General features: G+C 44.1%; 1 long non-coding RNA gene across 1 annotated transcript in view; it reads right to left on the bottom strand.

The window, feature by feature from the left end:
• LOC116667660 overlaps positions 1-19,773 on the bottom strand; it is a 150,408-nt gene that overhangs the window by 97,662 nt on the left and 32,973 nt on the right. Inside the window, exons 3-4 of the long non-coding RNA XR_004324609.1 lie at positions 8,241-8,439; positions 6,562-6,670 (exon numbers count right to left, since the gene is read on the bottom strand). This is a non-coding gene — a long non-coding RNA (uncharacterized LOC116667660). The remainder of the gene's footprint in view (positions 1-6,561; positions 6,671-8,240; positions 8,440-19,773) is intronic.

The raw sequence follows: 19,773 nt of genomic DNA, 5'->3' as shown, positions 1-19,773 counted from the left end.
GTTTCTTTACACTGACAATGAAATATCAGAAAGGGAAAGAAAAAAAAAAAACTCTTTTAAAACTGCATTAAAAAAAAAAAAACTTCAGAATAAACCTGACCAAGGAGGTGGAAGACTTATGTGCTGAGAACTACAAAACATTTATAAAAGAAATTGAAGATGATTCAAAGAAATGGGAAACTATCCCATGCTCCTGTATTGGAAGAATCAATACTGTTAAAATGGCCATACTACCAAAAGCAATCTACAGATTTAATACAACCCCTATCAAATTACCCATGACATTTTTCACAGAACTAGAACAAATAATCCTAAAATTTATATGGAACCACAAAAGACCCAGAATTACCAAAGCAATACTGAGAAAAAAGAACAAAGCTGGAGGCATAACCGTCCCAGACTTCAGACCATACTACAGAGCTACAGTAATCAAAACTCCATGGTATTAACACAAAAACAGACATATGGATCAATGGAACAGAATAGAGAGCCCAGAAATAAACCCACACACCTATCGCCAATTAACCTTCGACAAAGGAGGCAAGACTATACAATGGAGAAAAGACAGTCTCTTCAGCAAGTGGTGGTGGGAAAGCTGGACAAATGCATGTAAATCAGCAAAGTTAGAATATCCCTCACATCATACACAAAAATGAACTCAAAATGGCTTAAAGACTTAAACATAAGACAGGACACCATAAATCCCCTAGAAAAGAACATAGGCAAAACATTCTCTGACATAAATCTCAGCAGTGTTTTTCTAGGTCAGTCTACCAAGGCAATAGAAATATAAGCAAAAATAAACAAATGGCACTAATTAACTTATAAGCTTTTGCACAGCAAGGAAACCATAAACAAAACGAAAAGACAACCTACGGACTGGGAGAAAATATTTGCAAACGATGTGACTGACAAGGGCTTTACTTCCAGAATATACAAACAGCTCTATGACTCAGTAACAAAAAGCAAACAACCCAATCAAAAAATGGGAAGAATATATAAGTGGAAATTTCTCCAGTGAAGACATACAGATGGCTAATAGGCACATGAAAATATGTTCAACATCGCTAATCATCAGAGAAATACAAATCAAAACTACAATGAGGTATCGCTTCACATGGGTCAGAATGGCCCTCACAAATGATAAATGCTGGAGAAGGTATGGAGAAAAGGGATCCTTCATAAATTGTTGCTGGGAATATAATTTGGTGCAGCCACTATGGAAAACAGTATGGAGGTTCCTAAAAAAACTGAAAATAAACTTACCCTATGATCCAGAAATCCCACTCCCGGGCATATATTCAGAAAATGGTAATTCAAAAGACAGCTTACACCCTAGTGTTCACAGCAGCACTATTCACAATAGCCGAAACATGGAAACAACCCAAATGTCCACTGACAGATGATTAGATAAAGAAGTTGTGTATATGTATGCAATGGAATATTACTCAGCCATAAAAAAGAATGAAATAATGCCTGCCATTTGCAGCAACATGGATGGACCTGGAGGTTGTCATATTAAGTAAAATAAGCCAGAAAGAAAAAGAAAAATACCATGTGATAGTATAGCTGAATCACTTTGCTTTATACCAGAAACTAACATTGTAAATCAACTATACGTCAATAAAAATTTTTTTAAAAAAGAGTATCCATTTGATTATAATGTTTGTTCTTCTGTTGACTCAGCCAAGTGAGGGTCAGCAGAGTCCACAGTCTTCCCTGCTGCCGTGGCTGCAGCCACCTCCCCTCCCAGCCCAGTCCCCAGCAGGCCCGGGAGAGTCAAGCTGTCCTTTACCCCTCAGAGCTGAGGGACTGAGAGCTCTGTCTGCCATAGCTCAGCTTGACTGAGAACTTGAGCTCAGCTCCAAGAGCCAGGGGCCAAGGTGACATGGAATACAGAGAAAGGAAGGGGCACATTTGATACATCCTAGGATCTGTAAAATAGCACCTCTGGGTGTTTATTTAAGCAATGACCAACAGGGGAAGTTTTAACACACTCTGGGGCCTCAGAAAACGTACTCTCATACAAATTCTAAAGTGAGAGGAGTGACAATAAATGGGATTGAGAAATGTTTCAGGTTTAACAGTAAACATCTGCTGTGTTCTTTGAATCTTACTTTGTCCTTTCTTAAGTGTCAAAAACATATAAAAGCATTTTAAAAAATAAACAATTCCTGCCCCCAAAATATAACTATTGCCAATATCTTTATTTTTTCCAAAAATGCAGTATTCCTGAGTCCAGCCTAGAAAAAAATCTGTATGGGTCCCAACAAGTCTTCATGTGGCTGGATATGCTGTTGACAGAAGTTCTGTATACAAACGGGCACTCAGAGTACCAAGGAAGACCACCAACAAAACTCCAGCTGTACAAGGGCCCCGGGCTCCCTGAGAGAGAAGAAAAGGAATCTGAGGGACTGACAAGCAGAGCCACAGGCCCCAGACACTTGAACAATCTTGCCTCATACCTGAACCTGAATTTATTGTGTGTTTCAAGTAAACTTATTCTGTGTCAGATCTTCAATCAGTTAGTTATAAACTAACTTACTGAACAATCCCACTCCTGGGCATACATAAGGAGAAAACCATACTTCAAAAAGATACATGCACCTCAATGTTCATAGCAGCACTGTTTACAACAGCCAAGACGTGGAAGCAACCTAACTGTCCATTAACAGGTGCATGGATAAAGAAGATGTGGTATGTATGTATGTGTGTATACACACACGATGGAATATTACTCACCCATTTAAAAAGAATGAAATAATGCCATTTGCTGTAACATGGATGGACCTAGAGATTATCATACTAAGTGAAGTAAGTCAAAGACAAATATATGCTATCACTATGCGAAATCTAAAAATAATTGACACAAATGAACTTATTAACAAAACAGAAATAGACTCACAGGCACAGAAAACAAACTTATGGTTACCAAAGGGGGAAGTGGGGAAGAGGGATAAATTAGGAGTTTGGGACTAATATTTATAAAATAGATAACCACCAAGGGCCTACTGTATAGCACAGGGCACTGTATTCAATATCTTACAACAGCCTATAATAGAAAAGAATCTGAAAAAGAATAGATTTATATACGTACGTGTGTGTGTGTGTGTGTGTAAAAAAGATTAATGCCTTGGAAATCTTCAGAAAAAAGATTTAACTGGAAAAAGAGATAAAAAATAAATAAATCAAACTAACTTGCTGAACACTTGAATTATCAAGATAATATTTTGGCTCTAAGGTTGGTTGAAAGACCTGTCACTTTGGGACACAAGAACGTCCTTCCACTCTGTTTGGAAAGAACTGTAACTCTTAGGCCAGCCCGGTGGAAGGAGCGTGGTGCTTGCTGGACTTGTCCAGCATGGCGGGAGCCCTGCGGAAGCAGTGGCCTCAGCCACAGGGAAGGTGGGTAGAGCCAGGGCAGAGTTGGGTGGAAGCAGCAGTGGCTTAGCCATGTGGCATCTATGGGGAAGAGAGAAATGAGAGGGGAGGAGCTTAGCCTCTCCTGCCACACACGTGGTAGGCTGCAGTAAGCCAATAAGGCAGGGGAGACCGGGCTGGTGGGGAAGATGGAATCACCATGCCTAGCGCCATCATGAAAGCCAGTAGGCGGTGGGTTCCATGTGTGACAGTGGCTGTGACCTGGGCAAAATAGAGTTACTTGAGGGAAAATGATTCTAGGTTACTTTGCTACTACTAAAACTTATTCCAGAGCAAGAAGGCCACCTGAACCAAAGATAAATGCTGCTATTTTCCACAGCCTTAAATCCAAGCCTATTACTAAATCCTACTGCTCCAGCTGGAACTTCCGTGATCCCTACTGCCTGATCAGTGTGACATTCTGCGGAAGCTCATTCAAACCTGGAAAGCTGAAATCAGCTCTGAAACGTGATGGAAACAGCAACAGCAAGGGGGAAAGACTGATAGTGCGAAAGAGGAGTTCTCTAAACGTCAATCATTATATTCATGTCCCTTGGATATTGTTTATTAAACTTACAAGTGCCACCCCAAAGGAAAAAACCCATTCTGCTCTCAGGATTTTTGATTTTTATACCATCGATGGGGGGGGGGGGTCCTTTAAGTAGAGAGTGGGTTGAAGGGGGGTGTGTGTGTGCATGTGTGTGTGTATCATAGAAGCAGGTATGAGATCAGGGAGCAGGTCATATATGCAGAGCATAAAGCCCAAAATTTGGCAAAGGACCAAGCAGATTGGAGGTACGAAGGCCAACCCAGTTTATGTAGGAAATGTGAGCAGAAGTGGTTAGAGGTGCAGATCATTTCTTTCCAGCCTATTCTAAATTTACAGCAGTAGGAACAGGTATAGGGTATCTCTCCGTAAGGCAAGATACAGAAGGTGTTATACACTCAGGTCCCAGGGCAGCTGGACAGGCCACCCTGCTTCCTGAGGCTACGCCTTATGTGAGAAGCCGCTGGAATGGGAGCCTAGACTGGACACTGGGACTGAATGCTGAGAGGCAGAAAGATGGTGGAAAGCCATGCTGAGTGCAGGAATGAATAAACAGCAGGAAAAGAGACCACTGAGAAAGATACTGAATTATACCTTTGGTCCCAGACTGCTCCCAGAAATCCCAGGCCTATCTGCAAGTCTGGTGTATCCACCCTCCCAGGGCACACCATCAACCAATGGGTCCAGAATCTGGGACAGAGGCTTCCTTAATTCAGAATGCGGTGGTTAAAATGCCAAAGAGAAAAACTATCCACCACCCACAATGAACACACACACAGCACAAGACCTCATTGTTTCCAGCGTTTCACCATCAACCAGACAATACCAGTTTGGCCAATCCTTGGCATGCTTTTAATTTCCAGAGATCTCCTGACAACTGGGGCCGTTTTAAAGCAAGCACCTGCACTTGACTGTGACTTAGTAATGATATTGAGGCCACTGATGCCTCAGCTCTAGTTAGGGAAATAATCACCTTCAAGGAGAGTCTCTGACACCACCCAGGTGCCTCCCCGGCAGGAGACCTGAGCAGAGAGGGAGAAGGTTGCATCTCCCTCTCATCTACAAGCGCAGACTTAGGATAAAGACCATGGTCTACTTTGGAACTGGGTTGGTCGATGTCTTAATCCACCCTGCAGAACATGGACTCCCCTCGCTTCTATTCAGAAATTAGAAGATAAAGCGCCCTTGGGTCTCCACCTATTCCATTTGGCTTTATAAAGGTAGAGGGACCACCTCCTGGCATTCCTGGAAAATCTGCTCAGCCGGGAGGAGGGGTGATGAAACCACTCGCCAGGGATTGTGCACCAGAGACAAAGGCCAGGTAAGACCTGGTATCTGCTTTCACTGTTTTTGCTGCTTTGGGAACAGGCTGGATTGGATGGCCTCAAGAGATGCTTTCCTGGCTTAGAATTCCAGAGGAGACTGGACTGAAACAGGACTTAGCTTTTCGGTTAGACACTTGGCCAATCAGTCAGTGCCTTGGTGCCTTAGCCTGTACCCAAGAGCCAGCTGCCGCCAGCACTGACCAGGGAGCACTGCGAGTCGCCAGGTGGAAAGGAACACGTGGGATAAATCACGCAGCACACGCTCACTGCTGGGGGTACAATGTGCTCCTCAGGAAATCGGTGGAGAGCAGCATTTCGGTAGAACTGTTTTTGGAAAAATTATCCATTCAACAAACGTTTTCTCACACACTAGGCTGGGCCATAGAGATGGAGCACTGAACCAGACAATGGTCCCTGACTCCACCCAGCTTACTACTCAAGCACGGGTTTGAGGTCCAACTGACCTGACTTCTAATCCAGTTGCTTATCGTTGCGGAGCCTCCTCAGGTGTAAAATGAGGATGATAAAATCATCGCAAAGGGTTCTGATGAGGGTTAAATAAGACAATCCCTGTGAATTCAGCCCGCTGCCTTGCTCTGAATAAATGGTAGCTATCGATAAGATAATTATCTCATAACCTCAGTCAGCCAGCCTCCAGGTCACAGGAGGCGTGCTGCAAACTAAGTATCGACACCAGAATGCCCTTATCTGTGTATAAGGGGCCTTGAGCACATAACCAGAGCCAGCGTTCCAAAGGACCCCATCCAGCCCCAGACAGCGCAGCCCCAGAGCTCTCAGCCACAGCTCAGCACTCCCGGCGCAAACCCGGGAGGAACCCAGCCACCACCATCGCTGCAGACCACTGCTTCAGGCAGCAATGAAGGCTCCCAGAGCCCTTTTGTCAATTGTCCCCCGAACAGACCATAAACATCTCCATGGCTGCCATTCAGTGGACATCCTGTTTACATGGTGAGTGGGGATCTTGGTTGTGTTCCCTCATTTCTTTTTCAAGGCTGTAATTATGTTTACCCAAGGCCAGCAGTAGGTGCCAGCAGGGCTGTGAGTTGATTTCCCTGGCTAACACAGCAGACGGCTGGCGGCAGCCCCACTGACCCCTGAATCCCAGGCGGACAGCCAGCCCTACGCACACACCAGCACGCTCCCTACAAAGACAGCCATTCTCACCGTGCTGTTTCCTTTCTGTGCGCACTGGGATGCTCTGGATGACGGTCGAGCAAATGCCAAAATATGTTGGCGCTGTGTACTCACCCTGATAACTGGATAATGAAGGGAGGGAAGGAAAGGGCACAGAGCTCTGGGGAAGGCCGCTGTGGATCCCTGCAGTGCGTGCAATTCACATCCATTGTTGCCAGTAACCCTGCACAATCCAGAGAGTTATGTATTTTTATCTGATTTTTACAGATGAGGAAATTAAAGCACAGATTAATCCACCTGCATGCGGTCACTCTGCTAGGAAGTGATAGAACAGGAATTTAAACCAGACCCATTGAGCTCTCTGGTTCATGTTCTTTCTACTCCAGGAAAAACTCTAGCCTCCTTAGAGTCTTCGGGGGAAGCCCAAACGAGTTGTTGTGCCCCAGCAGTTCCTAGGCTTTTTAAGACTTTTCCCTCCCATGGTAACCAAGGGGACTATATTTTCAAACACTGACCCAATGCATTTTAAACAGAGTTCCACTTCTACTATAACTGTGTGAGCTGCTTACAGAACAACCTTCCTACTAACTACTCTAAACTCTGGACAAAATATATTTTTAAAAAAATACTAAGGATTTCAGAAAGTAAACAACAGCAAAGATGCTGTGGAGGGAGATGGAAATTGAAATTTGGAGAGGTGAGCCATATGAGAGTCAGCTTCTTAGTTTTTGTTCGGTTGGTTTGTTTAGTAAAATAGAACCCAGAGAGGAGGCCACAGAAAAAGGGCTGAGATAAGCATAAATGTTTACCTCTTCTCACAACACATTTTCTCTTAAGAATGTCTATGGCTCCTCTCAACTTGCATACATCCTGCTCCCTCCTGGGAGTGTTTCCTGAACTTCCTCTTGGGGTATCTTAGGTAGCCTCTCAGACAGCCTCCAGTGGTCCTGCCTCCAGATACCCACTCCTGTGTAATCTCCCCACCCCCTTCAACATGGGCTGGATTTGGTGACTTACTTCTAACCAACAGAACAGACAGATGGGATTGAATGTTAATTCCAAGATTAGGTTATAAAAGATCACATCTTCTATTCTGGCCTCTCTCCCTCATTCCTCACTCTGGAGGAAACAGGCTACCAAGCTGTGAACAGCCCAATGGAGCCTATAGCTCAAGGGACTGATGTCTCTGACCAGTGAAGACCTGAGGCTTGCCAACAGCCATGTGAGAGAGCTTGAAGGCAGATCCGACCTGAGCCACACCTTGAGATGACTCCAGCCCTGGCCAATACCTTGACTGTAGCCTTATGAGATATGGTAAGTCAGAGGCAAGACTTACCAAGCCAAGACATGCAATGCAGAGTTGTAACCCACAGAAGCTGTGACATAATAAATGCTTGTTGTTTTAAGCTGCTGAGTGTGGGGGTAATTTGTTACCCAGCGGTGGATAACTAATACACAGGGTAAGGACAGAGTCTAAGGGGAGAAGGGGTGGTGTGGAAGAGGAGCATAGTGCACAGGTCACCAAGGCAGCCTCCTGCCACTTGCTATCTAGTCCCTGAGGACGCCTGGTGAACTGACTGCACCTCATGTTACAGATTTAGAGATCTATCAGATAAAGGTCAAAAAGGCATCTGTATTAGTTTCCTGTGGCTGTTGTAACAAATTATCTCAAACATGGTAGCTTAAGACAGAAATATATCCTCTCACAGCTCTGGAGGTGCAGAAGTCCAAGGCCAAGGTGTCAGCAAGCTCACACTCCCTCCAGAGGCTCCAGGGGAGATTCCATTCCTTACCTCTTTCAGCTTCTGGAGGCTCCAGGTTTCCTTGGCCAGGACTGCATCACTCCAATCTCTGTCTTCACCTGGCTGCCTTCTCTTTGTTTCCACTCTGCGCATCTCTTTCCAGGACACTAGTCATTGGCTTTAGGGTCCATTCAGATAATCCAGAATGATCTCATCTTGTAATCTTCAGTTAATTACATTTTCAAAGACCCTGTTAATTAAAAAAAAATCATGTTCACAAATTCCAGGATGTGGGCATATCTTTTGGGGGGCTACCATTCAACCCACTATGGTCTCCTTAAATACTATGTAGCAGTTTTGTGTATATATGTTATTTTTCATGAGTAATATTTTCCTATACATCTTATTCTCTATCTTACTATTTTCATTTAACACCACATTTTTGTCTTTTCATAATGTTCTTATGCACCTAGTTCATATTCCATAGCAAACTCCCCCATGTTTTACTTATTCACTCTCCTAGTGAGAGATGCCTAAGTTCTTGGGCCCCACCTGTCTGCCGCCACACCCACGCAGCAGTGGAGATCACTCTTGCTGCCCCTTTATGGATATGCTGCAAGTGTTTCTCTGTCCCACATTTCCAGGAGTGGGTTGGCTGGATTCTCAGCTAATCTGAGTATTGCCAGATGGTGGCTGTACCAGTTACTCTCACATGCACAAGGGTTCCTTTTTCACCAAATTCTTGCCTATACTTGGAGTCACTCAATTGTATAATGTTCGCCATTCTGACATCTATAGAGTGTTATCTCACTGTTGCTTTGCTTATGTTTCCTGCAATGACTAGTGACATAGAGCACTATCGATTTCCAGTATCTTTGACTTTACCCAGAACAGAGAGATACCTTATGAACACTCTCACCTCCTTGCCATTCTGATATTGTTCCTTTTTGTTCTAGATTATAATAGATATCACTTTCTTGTCTTTTATCTTTGTTCCCATTATTTACTCAGGAATTAGCTATTCTAGTTTATTTATACACCTTTAGCTCCCAGGCCAGGTATTTGTCTTTGGCTCTTGGTCCTACTCTCTTCTACATTCTTCTCTGGAAGAAGGGCCAGCAGGAGGCTCTACATTTCCCAGACTTCCTTGCTGGCTGTGCCAATAAGAGGCACCTGATCAGCAGGTAGAAACAGAATGGCTCTGACCGTCTTTCTGACAGCACCTCAGCTGCAACCGTGGTGGCCGTGCCTGGTGTCAGCCCCATGCTTCCAGCAGCACTGGCAGTGCAGCTCCGGCAGCAGCCACAGCAAGTGTGGGTGCAGAGGCTCCAGCCCAGGTGTAGCAGCAGCTCCTTGAGCTCTGAGTAGGACACTCTTTCCTTTTTGTTCCTCCAGGTCTTTCGATGTCTCTGCAATCAACTCCCTGCATTAAATCCCTTTCAGCTTGAACCATGTAAAATAATTTGTTCCCTGACTGGGCACTGACTGATACACTTCCCATATTCTTAGCAGCCTCCCAGAATGGTTTTTCAACCTCCAACAGCATTTCGAAGCATGTCTTTATGAGATGAACATTCTCAGCCCTTGTATTGCTATGAGTATCTTCATTTCGCCCCTTGCATTTCAGTAATAATTTAGCTGGGTGTAAAAGCCCAGGAAAAATGTCCTTGTGCTTTGAGAGTATTACTTCACTGTCTCCTCACATCCAGTGTTCCTGCTGAGAAGTGTGATGACAGTTCATTCTTTTCCTTCTGAGGTCACCTGCTCTTCTCTCAAGAATCTTCTATAGTTTTTTTCTTTATCTTCTAAGTTGTTGAATTTCTTTATAATGTGGCTGGTGTTGATTTTGCCTTATCCCTACTGTATGATTTTTCCTTACCTCTCTGAAAGCCCTTTCAATCTAAAGCCTTTTATCTATATTTCTATATAGATAGTCATTAAGCCTTGAAACATTACTTCCCTACGTGGTCTTTCTTTCTCATTCTAGAATCCCTATTACATTTTGGTACTTCTCTTTTTCTTTTAACTTTTCTTTTATCCGATCTTTCACCTTATTGTCCCTTCCTGATGCCTAAAGGCTTGGTCTTTAGCTCACTGATTAGTTCATCCTAGGTTTTCATTTTACTACTCAATTCCTCTGCTGAGTTCTTCATCTACTGCCTTCTTGTCCCATCTCTCTGGTAAGATCTTCTTCAGGACTGCTCATTTCTTTTTTTCTATTTCTGATATTTTTTCCTTTGAGGATATTTATTGTTTATATTTTTGTGCTCTGGTCCATTGACTCTAACTTCCTTTTTTATAGGTTGTTCAGCTTGTTATCTTTCTTGTATAGCAGCCAAGTTCCTCCAATCTCTCATTTCCCTGTAATGAATTCAGCATTTCAGCTATCCTGGCTGGCAGTGTGGCAGCAGATGGAGGGGCTTATCAAAGTCACCCAGGCCTTAAATTGCTGCCTTCCTGAGAGGTTAGAAAGGGGCACAGAGGAATGACACCACTTCTTCTCAGCCGTTTCAAATTCCGCCACCACTACCCACACAGTTACACACATTCCCAGCCAGGTGGCCCTGCCCTCGAAGAACCTCCCTCTGCCTCCACTGGGGCACTGCGATATTTGGAGAGCTGCACTCCTCACTTGCAATCACCTAGCCCAATTAGTAGGGGCAATGGGAGGAAGGAAGAAGGGATTCTCAGGAGCCAGACTTCCCCCTCACCCTTGGTATCAGCCACTGGACTTTAGGTTCCCCAAAACCTCAAGTTAAGGAAGAGTGATTGTCACTTGGTTCCTACCCCCTTTCTCTAGGGCAGAAAGTGACCAGCTTCCAATGTATTTACCTTTCAAGACTTATCCCAAAATACCACTTTCATGATGCCATTTCCATGCTCAAACATCTCCAGTGACCATTATCCATTGGATTTTTTTTTTAAAGTCCACATACAAGGCCTCCTCCAATCTGCCCTTTTTTCTCAATATTTTCTTCTATTTGACATACTCAAATTTACTTTGCTATCCCATCTTTAATCCTAGATAGCCATCACAGCATAATTTCTTATTCATAGCAGCAACACAAAAACATACCTCTTAACTGATTGGGCTAGCCCATAAACTAATGGTAATAAAAAGTGGCAAAATCATTGTTCTTGGTTTAAGAAAAAAAAGTCTCCTGTCACGTGCAAAGACAGGACACAAGCTACCATCACCAGGACATGTGTTAAGCATTTTCACAATGTTAGAGGAAGGTTTGCAACAGAGTGAGCCAAACTCACTTATTTGATCTCTCTTCTGATCAAGGTTTCATGTTTTCAAGATGTCTTAGTAGCATGCAGCTAGGGAACAGGCTTATGGAAATTGACCTCGTGATGTTGATCTCATTAGCAATATTTTAACAAACAGGAGCTAACTTGTGAGAAAAGCAAAGGCACCGAAAGATGATGTAAACTGTCTAACGGCTCTGATCTAATAGCTTAGGTTATTACTGGCCTCAGGACCAATGCAACAGTTCGTAATTATGATCCCTTAGCCTCAATCATAAAAATGTGTCTGTTCAGTGGGAAGTAAAATGGGTCTTTAAATAAAGACTGCAAGATAAACTCGTGCATCACAAACAAAATACATGCTTGCTTCCAAAAGGAGAAGTAATCAAAAGCATCCAGCCAGTTGGACTAGATTTCTTTTGGTGTTTCCACCGTTTGCCTTGGGAACACAAGTCACTTCTATGTCAGCTTGACCAAGTGGCTTAGAGAACATAAGAGTTGCCAACCAGGACTCTGACTCTTTAAAGGTCTGTTTATGTCTGCAAAATAATGGTGCTTGTGTATAGTTAGGAGGAAATACCAAGCTAACAAGGAAGACCACAAATCCACAAAATTTTAATTCCTAGCCTGGGTAGAAGTTAATCTCCACATTCATGTTTCGGTATTACAGATTTTCGTGATGACTTTAAAGCTTGCCATGGTATTTATGGTAATTTCATTACAAACCACATCATCTTTTCATTTCTTTCCTATTTATAATTGTCCAACTGTAATTAAAAGGTATTACTACTACACGCCAGCCTAGCTAAAAGCATAGTCTGCCAGACTTAACAATGTTTAAGACATTTCTCTGGCTTCCTTTCTTTTATCCATTTTGGAAGAAGGGTGGGGGAGAGAAGGGAGGCAGTGGAGACTTTGGTCATTATAATCTCACAGCCTTTCATCAACTTCTCTTTGTTCCTTAAAAAAAATTAAGGTTTTTTCCAAACAGTCCCCCAACCAAGTGAAATGTTTTGATGTAAGAGTTTCCATTTCAGCTTCTCACCACATCTGAAGTGACGCTCATTCAGACTCTCTAAGAGCATGCAAAGGACTTCAAGGATTGTTGAGACTTGGATTGAAATCTGTCTTCCAGGGTGGTGCCAGCAGCCTCTGCCCTCCTTGCTCAAAGGGTCCCAGGGGCTGAAAACCATGCTCACCTTTCTCAGGCAGCACAGAGCAGGTACTTCTGCATAAATACTTTTCCTCATTCCAATGAGGTGTCACTCACAAGTCCAAGAAAATAATTTAGTGGCAAGGAAATAGAGCAGAAATCTAAGGCGAAGGCTGAGCTGGAAAAAAGTGGAGCAAGTTGATAATTAACCACATGCTTAGTATCTTCAAAGGTTGAAGCTGTAGAGTCAAGCAGAGTCACTGCCCTCAAGGAGCTCCCCAAGTCGCTGGAAGAAGGATGCACATCAGCTGGGTTTCTGCCAGTCGGCTGCCCATCCTTCCACTGCAGAACTGATGCTCCCAGCCTATCACCCTGATGGGACTATTAATCACTGTACACCATCAGCTTGCAGGCCAAGCACATGGAGGCAGGCCAGTGAAGTCACTTTGGGTAAAAGAGTCTTGGAGCAATCTGTCACTGTTTTTATCATTCCTGGTGTAAATGTGGCCTCACATTGGGCCGGGGTTACCAGACTCCTCCTCCTCTCATGAAAGACACTTCTCGGGATCCTTTGGGATCTTTTTCTGGTGGTGGAACTTCACTGGGACTATCTCAATCCACTGGAAGTAGGGGTCAAAATCTGGATCACTTCCCTCTTGAAAGGATTCTGGGTTCCTCTCTACACTCATCCTCTTTGTCAAACCACAAAGAAAGGCCCCCTTCCCTGAAGCACTTCCTCTGGAGCGAGGGGTAACAATCCACCTTAGATATAGAGTGATTCCTCACAAAATAACCAAATCTGCTCAAAAATGACTTCCTGTCTGGCCCTCAACCAGTGCTCCGCGACCTTAGCTGCACATTCCCTTCACTTGGGTTGTTCTTAGAGTGTCCTGTTGCCCAGGCCACACTCACACCAAACTCGTGATGAGACCCAGGCATGAGGGTTTGTCAAAGCTCCCAGATGACCCCAGTGTGCAACTATATTGTACACAAGAGGCTCCTGCCAACATGAAAGTCAAATCCTCTGTTTTTCTGATAATTTGATTTAACTGACGTTCCCCACTATGCAACAAGAATATTAACATATTGTCATAATTACTGCATAGATTTGTCTCAATTTGCTATTTGTCTCTATGATTTTGCCAGATACACACACACTCACTCACAGAGGTGCGTATGTGTGTGTAACCTGCATACACACCTGTACATATACACGTATGTATATATCACATACGTACATGTGTGTGCTGTGTGTGTATATATCCCACACATACGTATTTTTTAACAATGCCGGGGAGGGAGCAGGCCTGCAAGATGATGGAGCTAACAGCAGCGGGTCCACTTACTGACAGCGACGCTATGACTCTTAAGCAGAGTGCAAGATCGTTCACGGAAGTCCTGGTTTATTTGGTGATAACATTGCGCCATACACCTTTGTGCTGGGAGCTCAATAGTTGCTAAAATCACACCCAATTCCTGCACGGATGGAGCTCAGAGGAGGACAGTAGACAGTCATCAAACAATCACATGGATGAATACTATGTACACTCCAAGGCCCATGCTCTGGAGGAAAGGAACATGAACTTGAAGAGGGTGTAACGAGGCACCTAACAAGCTGGGGGGCCGGGCCAGGCCTCTCTGAGGATTATTCCAAGGACATCCCTTCCTCACATGTTCCTCATTAAGAATGTTCACTTCTCTACAGCAAAGCAATTTAGAGTCCATTATATGAAAAGAAGGGTTTTTTTTTGTTTTGTTTTGTTTTTTTTCTGGAGAAAACTAGGCTCCCAAACAGCCTTCAGGAATCCTGTGCTTTTGGCTCAGCTCTGAACACTGTGAATTATATTGGGACAGGCCTAATCACTAGCAAGCCTTAGATATACATTCCATATTGGTCCCTAAGGAACTCATCTGTGGTTTGGTCAACCACAGAGCCATCCACTTTGTAAATTGTCTACAGAGGGCTGTGGAGCAGCATCTCCCCATCCTGACAATCTCTTCTTTGTTCCCCAGAATTCTAGGAATTCTAAGAATTCCAGGATTAAGAACAAACAAGAACAAGGAAGAAAAAACTTACACATGCTAGAGACAATCGGTGCTATTTAAAGAAAGTTGTCAAACCGAGGTGCTCCCTGAGAGTCAGATCCTCATTCAATTCAACATTCATTTAACACCTACTGTGGACCAAGCCCTGCTCTGTGCTGGGAACATCTGTAGATCTAAAGCCTTTCAAGATTATGCTGTTCCTTCCCACAGAAGGGCACAGTTTTGCTTTTGCTTTTAATCCCTACCCTCACCCACTCCAGAAGCCCACACCAGAACTAGCATTCAGCAGGCATTATTCATGTTGAATAGATGAGAACCATTAGGACACCTGGGTCCCCAGGTGATCTCTGATGGGGTTATGATCAGGATGAGGTCACCACAGGGCTCAGGGCCTAAGGATTCCTTCCTGGCGGTGGTGGTGGTGGTGGTAATATGTGTGTGTACCCACTCCTTTTCAACCCATAGGAATTTTTAAGTCTCCAAGCCAACAACTCATTCACCAGGGAACAAACACTGAAATCTCTTGGTCTAGTCATAGGGTGGGGTGGGGCTTTGGAAAAACTAGAGACAGAACTCAGAGCTCCTAGTCATTCTTAGAAATTCTCAGTGGTCTCTGTACTCTGCCCTTAAAGATTTTACTTGAGGACTTATGATTTTATAATCTGACCACCAAAGGTTGTAAACAAGATTGGGTCATGGTCCCCATATCCACCCAGGAGTGATGAGACCAGGGCTGTTGGTCAATGTGCATGAGATTAACACCCAAATGCTCACAGAGGAGTCTCGTGGAATTTGTATTCAATCGTAGTGGCAGAAAAGATAGGTTTTACACACACACACACACACACACACACACACACACACACACTCTCTCTCTCTCTCTCTCTCTCTCTCTCTCTCTCTCTCTCTCTCTCGCTCTCTCATAAGACTGGTTGGCCTCTCAAATCTTACAGAGACAAGGAAATCAGGTGATACCTGAATTTTAAGGCCCAGGATTCTTGTGCTGCCCCCAGGTGGCTAATGGGGACTTGGATGTAAAGCCAACTGTTGGACTGAAAGGAAGTCATCTATTGATTCTATTCATCCCCAAATTACTCAGGTGGGTTTTCAAAAAAATCACTACAGTGCTGAACTGACACAGAGAAAACCACTGTACACACTGTTGGCCGATGTCTCCGTCTTGGCTTAGTCACGGCTACTTGTCACCAAATCAGGCAATGCCCAGTGTTCCCACCTATTTACCATTTAGTTAGTTCTTGTCAGATAGGTATGGTGTCCAATGTTTACCTCTTTTCTTGTCCTTTTTAAACCCTTTCTCTTCTAGAACTTGATAAATTTCACTTCTTTCCCTTTAAAATTGTTTTGGGGTTCATTTTGGTTGATGGGTAAGAGAAGGAAGAGAGAGAGGGAGAACACTGACTCTCTGAGAACCTTCATCCCGTGTCACTAGGCTGGCACAGCGCATGGGGCATGAACCAGCTTTGTTGCTGTGTCCAGGAAAGCAGCTGATGGAGATGAGAGACTTGTGTGTGGTGGGCCTGCACCAGATTCCTCTTCTCCAGGTTCTGCTCACCTGACAAAGGTGCCACATGATGTGCTCCGCTATGCCAGTCTGGGCTGAGACGAGTGTGAGCTTGAATCAAATCTCATTCAATTATTTTCAAGTATTCTTCGTCTCTTCATATGTGATGTAATTGATCAACGTTCAGTTTCAGAATAATCTTTGTCAACTGATTTCTATAGAAAATGACTTTTCTCTAATAGCTGCCATAAAATGCTGGCTGGCTGCCTTACGTGTGAGGCAGGGAATGGATTCTCTCTCTAATCTGGGTATTCTGCCTTTTTTGCCCGCTGCTGTGACCCGAAAGTGGGCGAGAAGAATCAGAGAAGAGTGCATGCAGGAGACTTGTCTTCTGATTAGGGTCTGAGCTGAAATGGCCTTTTCTCTTGTACATCTCATGGCCTGTGTCACAGCGTTAGACATTCTCCCGTGTCCGGTAGCTTACGTATCTAATCGCCATCTAACCCATTCTTACCTGCCCAATATCAAACAAGTGACACTGTGCCGACAATTTTAGAAAATTATGTCATGTCACCAGCCCACTGACCTGGCAAAGTGTAGATATAAAATTGCTTTGGTAGCTTCTATTACAGAAACCACAGGCATGATATTCAAAATATTTAACAACAGATAAGTTACAGGTACTGATCATTCAGAACTGACACATGCAGTAATTAACTGGTATATACTGACTGAATGTTGCTTATTGGAAATTGTTATTTTTTGGAAAGTTTTTTCATTATTTCCCCCAGTACTTGTGGCACAATTAAAATTTGTCCTTGTGTGTGGGAGGTAAGTATAGGTCAGTGGTAGAACACATAATTAGCGTGCACAAGGTCCTGGGTTCAATCCCCAGGACCTCTATAAAAAAAAAAAAAAAAAAAAAGTTGTCCTTGGAATACTTACATTGACAAAATAGTAAGACTGCATCTGCTCCAAGGTAGGAAGCATCGACCCACAGTGCATGTGACAAAAATAGCCTAAAGGTCATCACCTTTTCAGAGTATGTAACCCACGTGCCCCCACTACATTCCTGACTGCTATTTGCAGATGTCTCAAGGGGGAAGCACCACTGCCCGCAGGAATGACAACTGGCAGGAGTGGGCAATTTGCCATGCATCTTTGGATGGTTGCCAATCCACAGCACTGCCCGAAGCCGTCCATATGCAGCTTTCCCACCCTGACAGGCCATCCCTGTGGCCTTCCTTGCTCAGAGTATTTTCTGTTCTTATTTGCTGGAGGTTTGCATGGAAAAAGCAAAGGATCATGGAGTAAGTGACTGATTTCTTTAAAGTTTGAGAACTACCCTTCTAGGGGCACAAGATTCAGGATGGAAGGATTCAAGGTTATCTAAGTACAGTAGAAATGAAATTTTACCTGCAAGTATTCGAGAATGGATCCTGTCATGGCAATGGTCCCATGACAAGGTTTTTCAAAATTATTCTGGTAAATCAGACCATCCAGGCAAGAGAAGTTAATAACAACTGCTGATAATTTTCAGCAACATTTCTAAATCCAAGACTTAAGAGGCTGTTAGTCAATTCTTCAGGAATCAGTGTCTATTGGTGTGCATGAAGGAAAATGAGGCAAGTCATATTGATCATTCAAGGAGAGAAGCCAGGAATTTGAAGGCATGTGAGGGTGTCATTTGCTGAACCTTTACTTCATTTGTTAATTCCACAAGCATTTGCTGAGTTTCTCTGTGCACAGGGCAGCATGTGCAATAAATAAGACCGTGACGGGTTTCAAGACCCACAAGAAGTCCTACCCCTTTCACTCATATGCTCAGAATAATTACTTGATTTTGTCAGATGTGTTACCTATGTGGATAGATACACCCTTCTGACTGAGGAATTAGAGAAAACGGCCCATTGATCTTGGCATCTTCTGCCCACGGGGAATCATGGGAACCACTCCAACAAAGAAGCCAAGAGCCTAGTGGGGAGGAGGCCTTGGTTTGAATGCTCAGCTCTGCCACTTACGGGTTTGTGTGCAAGCATTTATCCTCGTCTGTTAAAGAGGAATAATATCCAACGTTACAAACAATGTAAAACTTATCTCGTCCTGTGCCATTCACACAGTAAATGTTCAGTAACAGTGAAACTCTCAGGATATATAAATATGTGGGGGTTCATGTGAAATCAATACAGCAGACTCTCCGTTCACTCAGGCAGAAGCCCTCAGACAGGCCCTGCACTGTCTGAGGAGCCCACAGAGGAGTCAGGGGAAGGTCTCGTGTTGTCAGAGCAAATGAACACCATGGACCAGCCATCTTGGTCACCTTATTCCATTTCACCCTCACAACAATTCTTTGATTGTCATCATCTTGCAAATGAGGAAACTGAGGCTACACAAAGTTGATCAGACCCAGATCACACAGCAGGACAGGAGTCCGGCTTTATCTGATTCCATGTGAGTGCTTTATCCTCTAAGCCACTGGCTCTCAAAGTTCGGTCTCAGAGGAGCAGTATCCGCAGCACCTGAGAACTTGTTAGAAAAGCACATTCGCAGCCCCTCCCCAAACCCTCCGAGTCAGAAACTCAGAAGTGGGGCGCAGGCATCTGTGTTTCAACAGGCGCCCCAGATGGTTCTGATGCACACCCTACGACCAGAACCACTGCTCTGTGCCATGCGCTCCCTCTTCAACTAGCATCCTCCTCCTTTTTCTGTGCTTAACAAAAAGCACGGAAGAAAGCCCTTGGGCTCTGAATCTGAGTTTACACCAACTTCTTGGCAATGCTGAGTCAAGGCATCCTAAACAAGCCACCTTTGCCCCACTTCAGCCCAAAGTGCACACAGGGAAGAAAAGCGGAAATTCATGACAGGAACCATTTTGCACAGTCTTAAGTCCACTGAGCATCTCTCCTTGGAGAAAAGTAAAGCTTTCCTGCTTGCTGCTGTCACAGCTGGTGGTGTCACTCTCTACCATGCTGCTTGGTCTTGGGCAATGTGATATATTTATGAAGCTCCTACTGTGTGCCAGACACCGAGAGAACGTTGGGGAACAAAACAAGCAAAGCCTTTCCTCAGAGTATCCGATCTGATTTCTCCCAGCACTGGACACCATTGACCTTTCCTAGAATCCCCGAACTCCCAAGGCAGGTGGACAAGTTAGAAATTCCCTCCTCTTCCATCTGCCCGCCAGCACCACCCATCTGCATTTAGCATGGGAATAACTATAACTCCTAAGCAAAGATGTTATCAGGAGAAACGACGATTTACTCAAACCCCGTCCGGGACCGTGCATAGCCTATCCGCCCAAGGGAGTGTAGCTGACCAAAGGTGCGAAGATCAGAGAGAAGTCAGCCAAGCTTGAAGAAACAGTTTTCCAAGCAACCACTGACCAGGAGCCCAAGACTTTGGACTCTTTCTGGCCAGTAGGCTGTGTACCTACGGACGTCAGTGTGAGTCAGAAGAATCAAATCTGCCAAGTCAGGACCCATATCCCTCAGTAGTTTATTTAGTCCAATGTTTTCTAAGCTATTAGGTGATGGATGCTGGAATCGTCACAAATCATCAGCCACTCCGGCTAAAGGGCAAACACCTTGAATTTGCTCTTTAGTGACTATACT

Source organism: Camelus ferus, chromosome 12, assembly GCF_009834535.1.
Source record: "Camelus ferus isolate YT-003-E chromosome 12, BCGSAC_Cfer_1.0, whole genome shotgun sequence".
NCBI classification, from domain to species: Eukaryota; Metazoa; Chordata; class Mammalia; order Artiodactyla; family Camelidae; genus Camelus; species Camelus ferus.
Note: the sequence above shows the minus strand (reverse complement) of the source record. Positions and strands in the feature narration are given on the sequence as shown.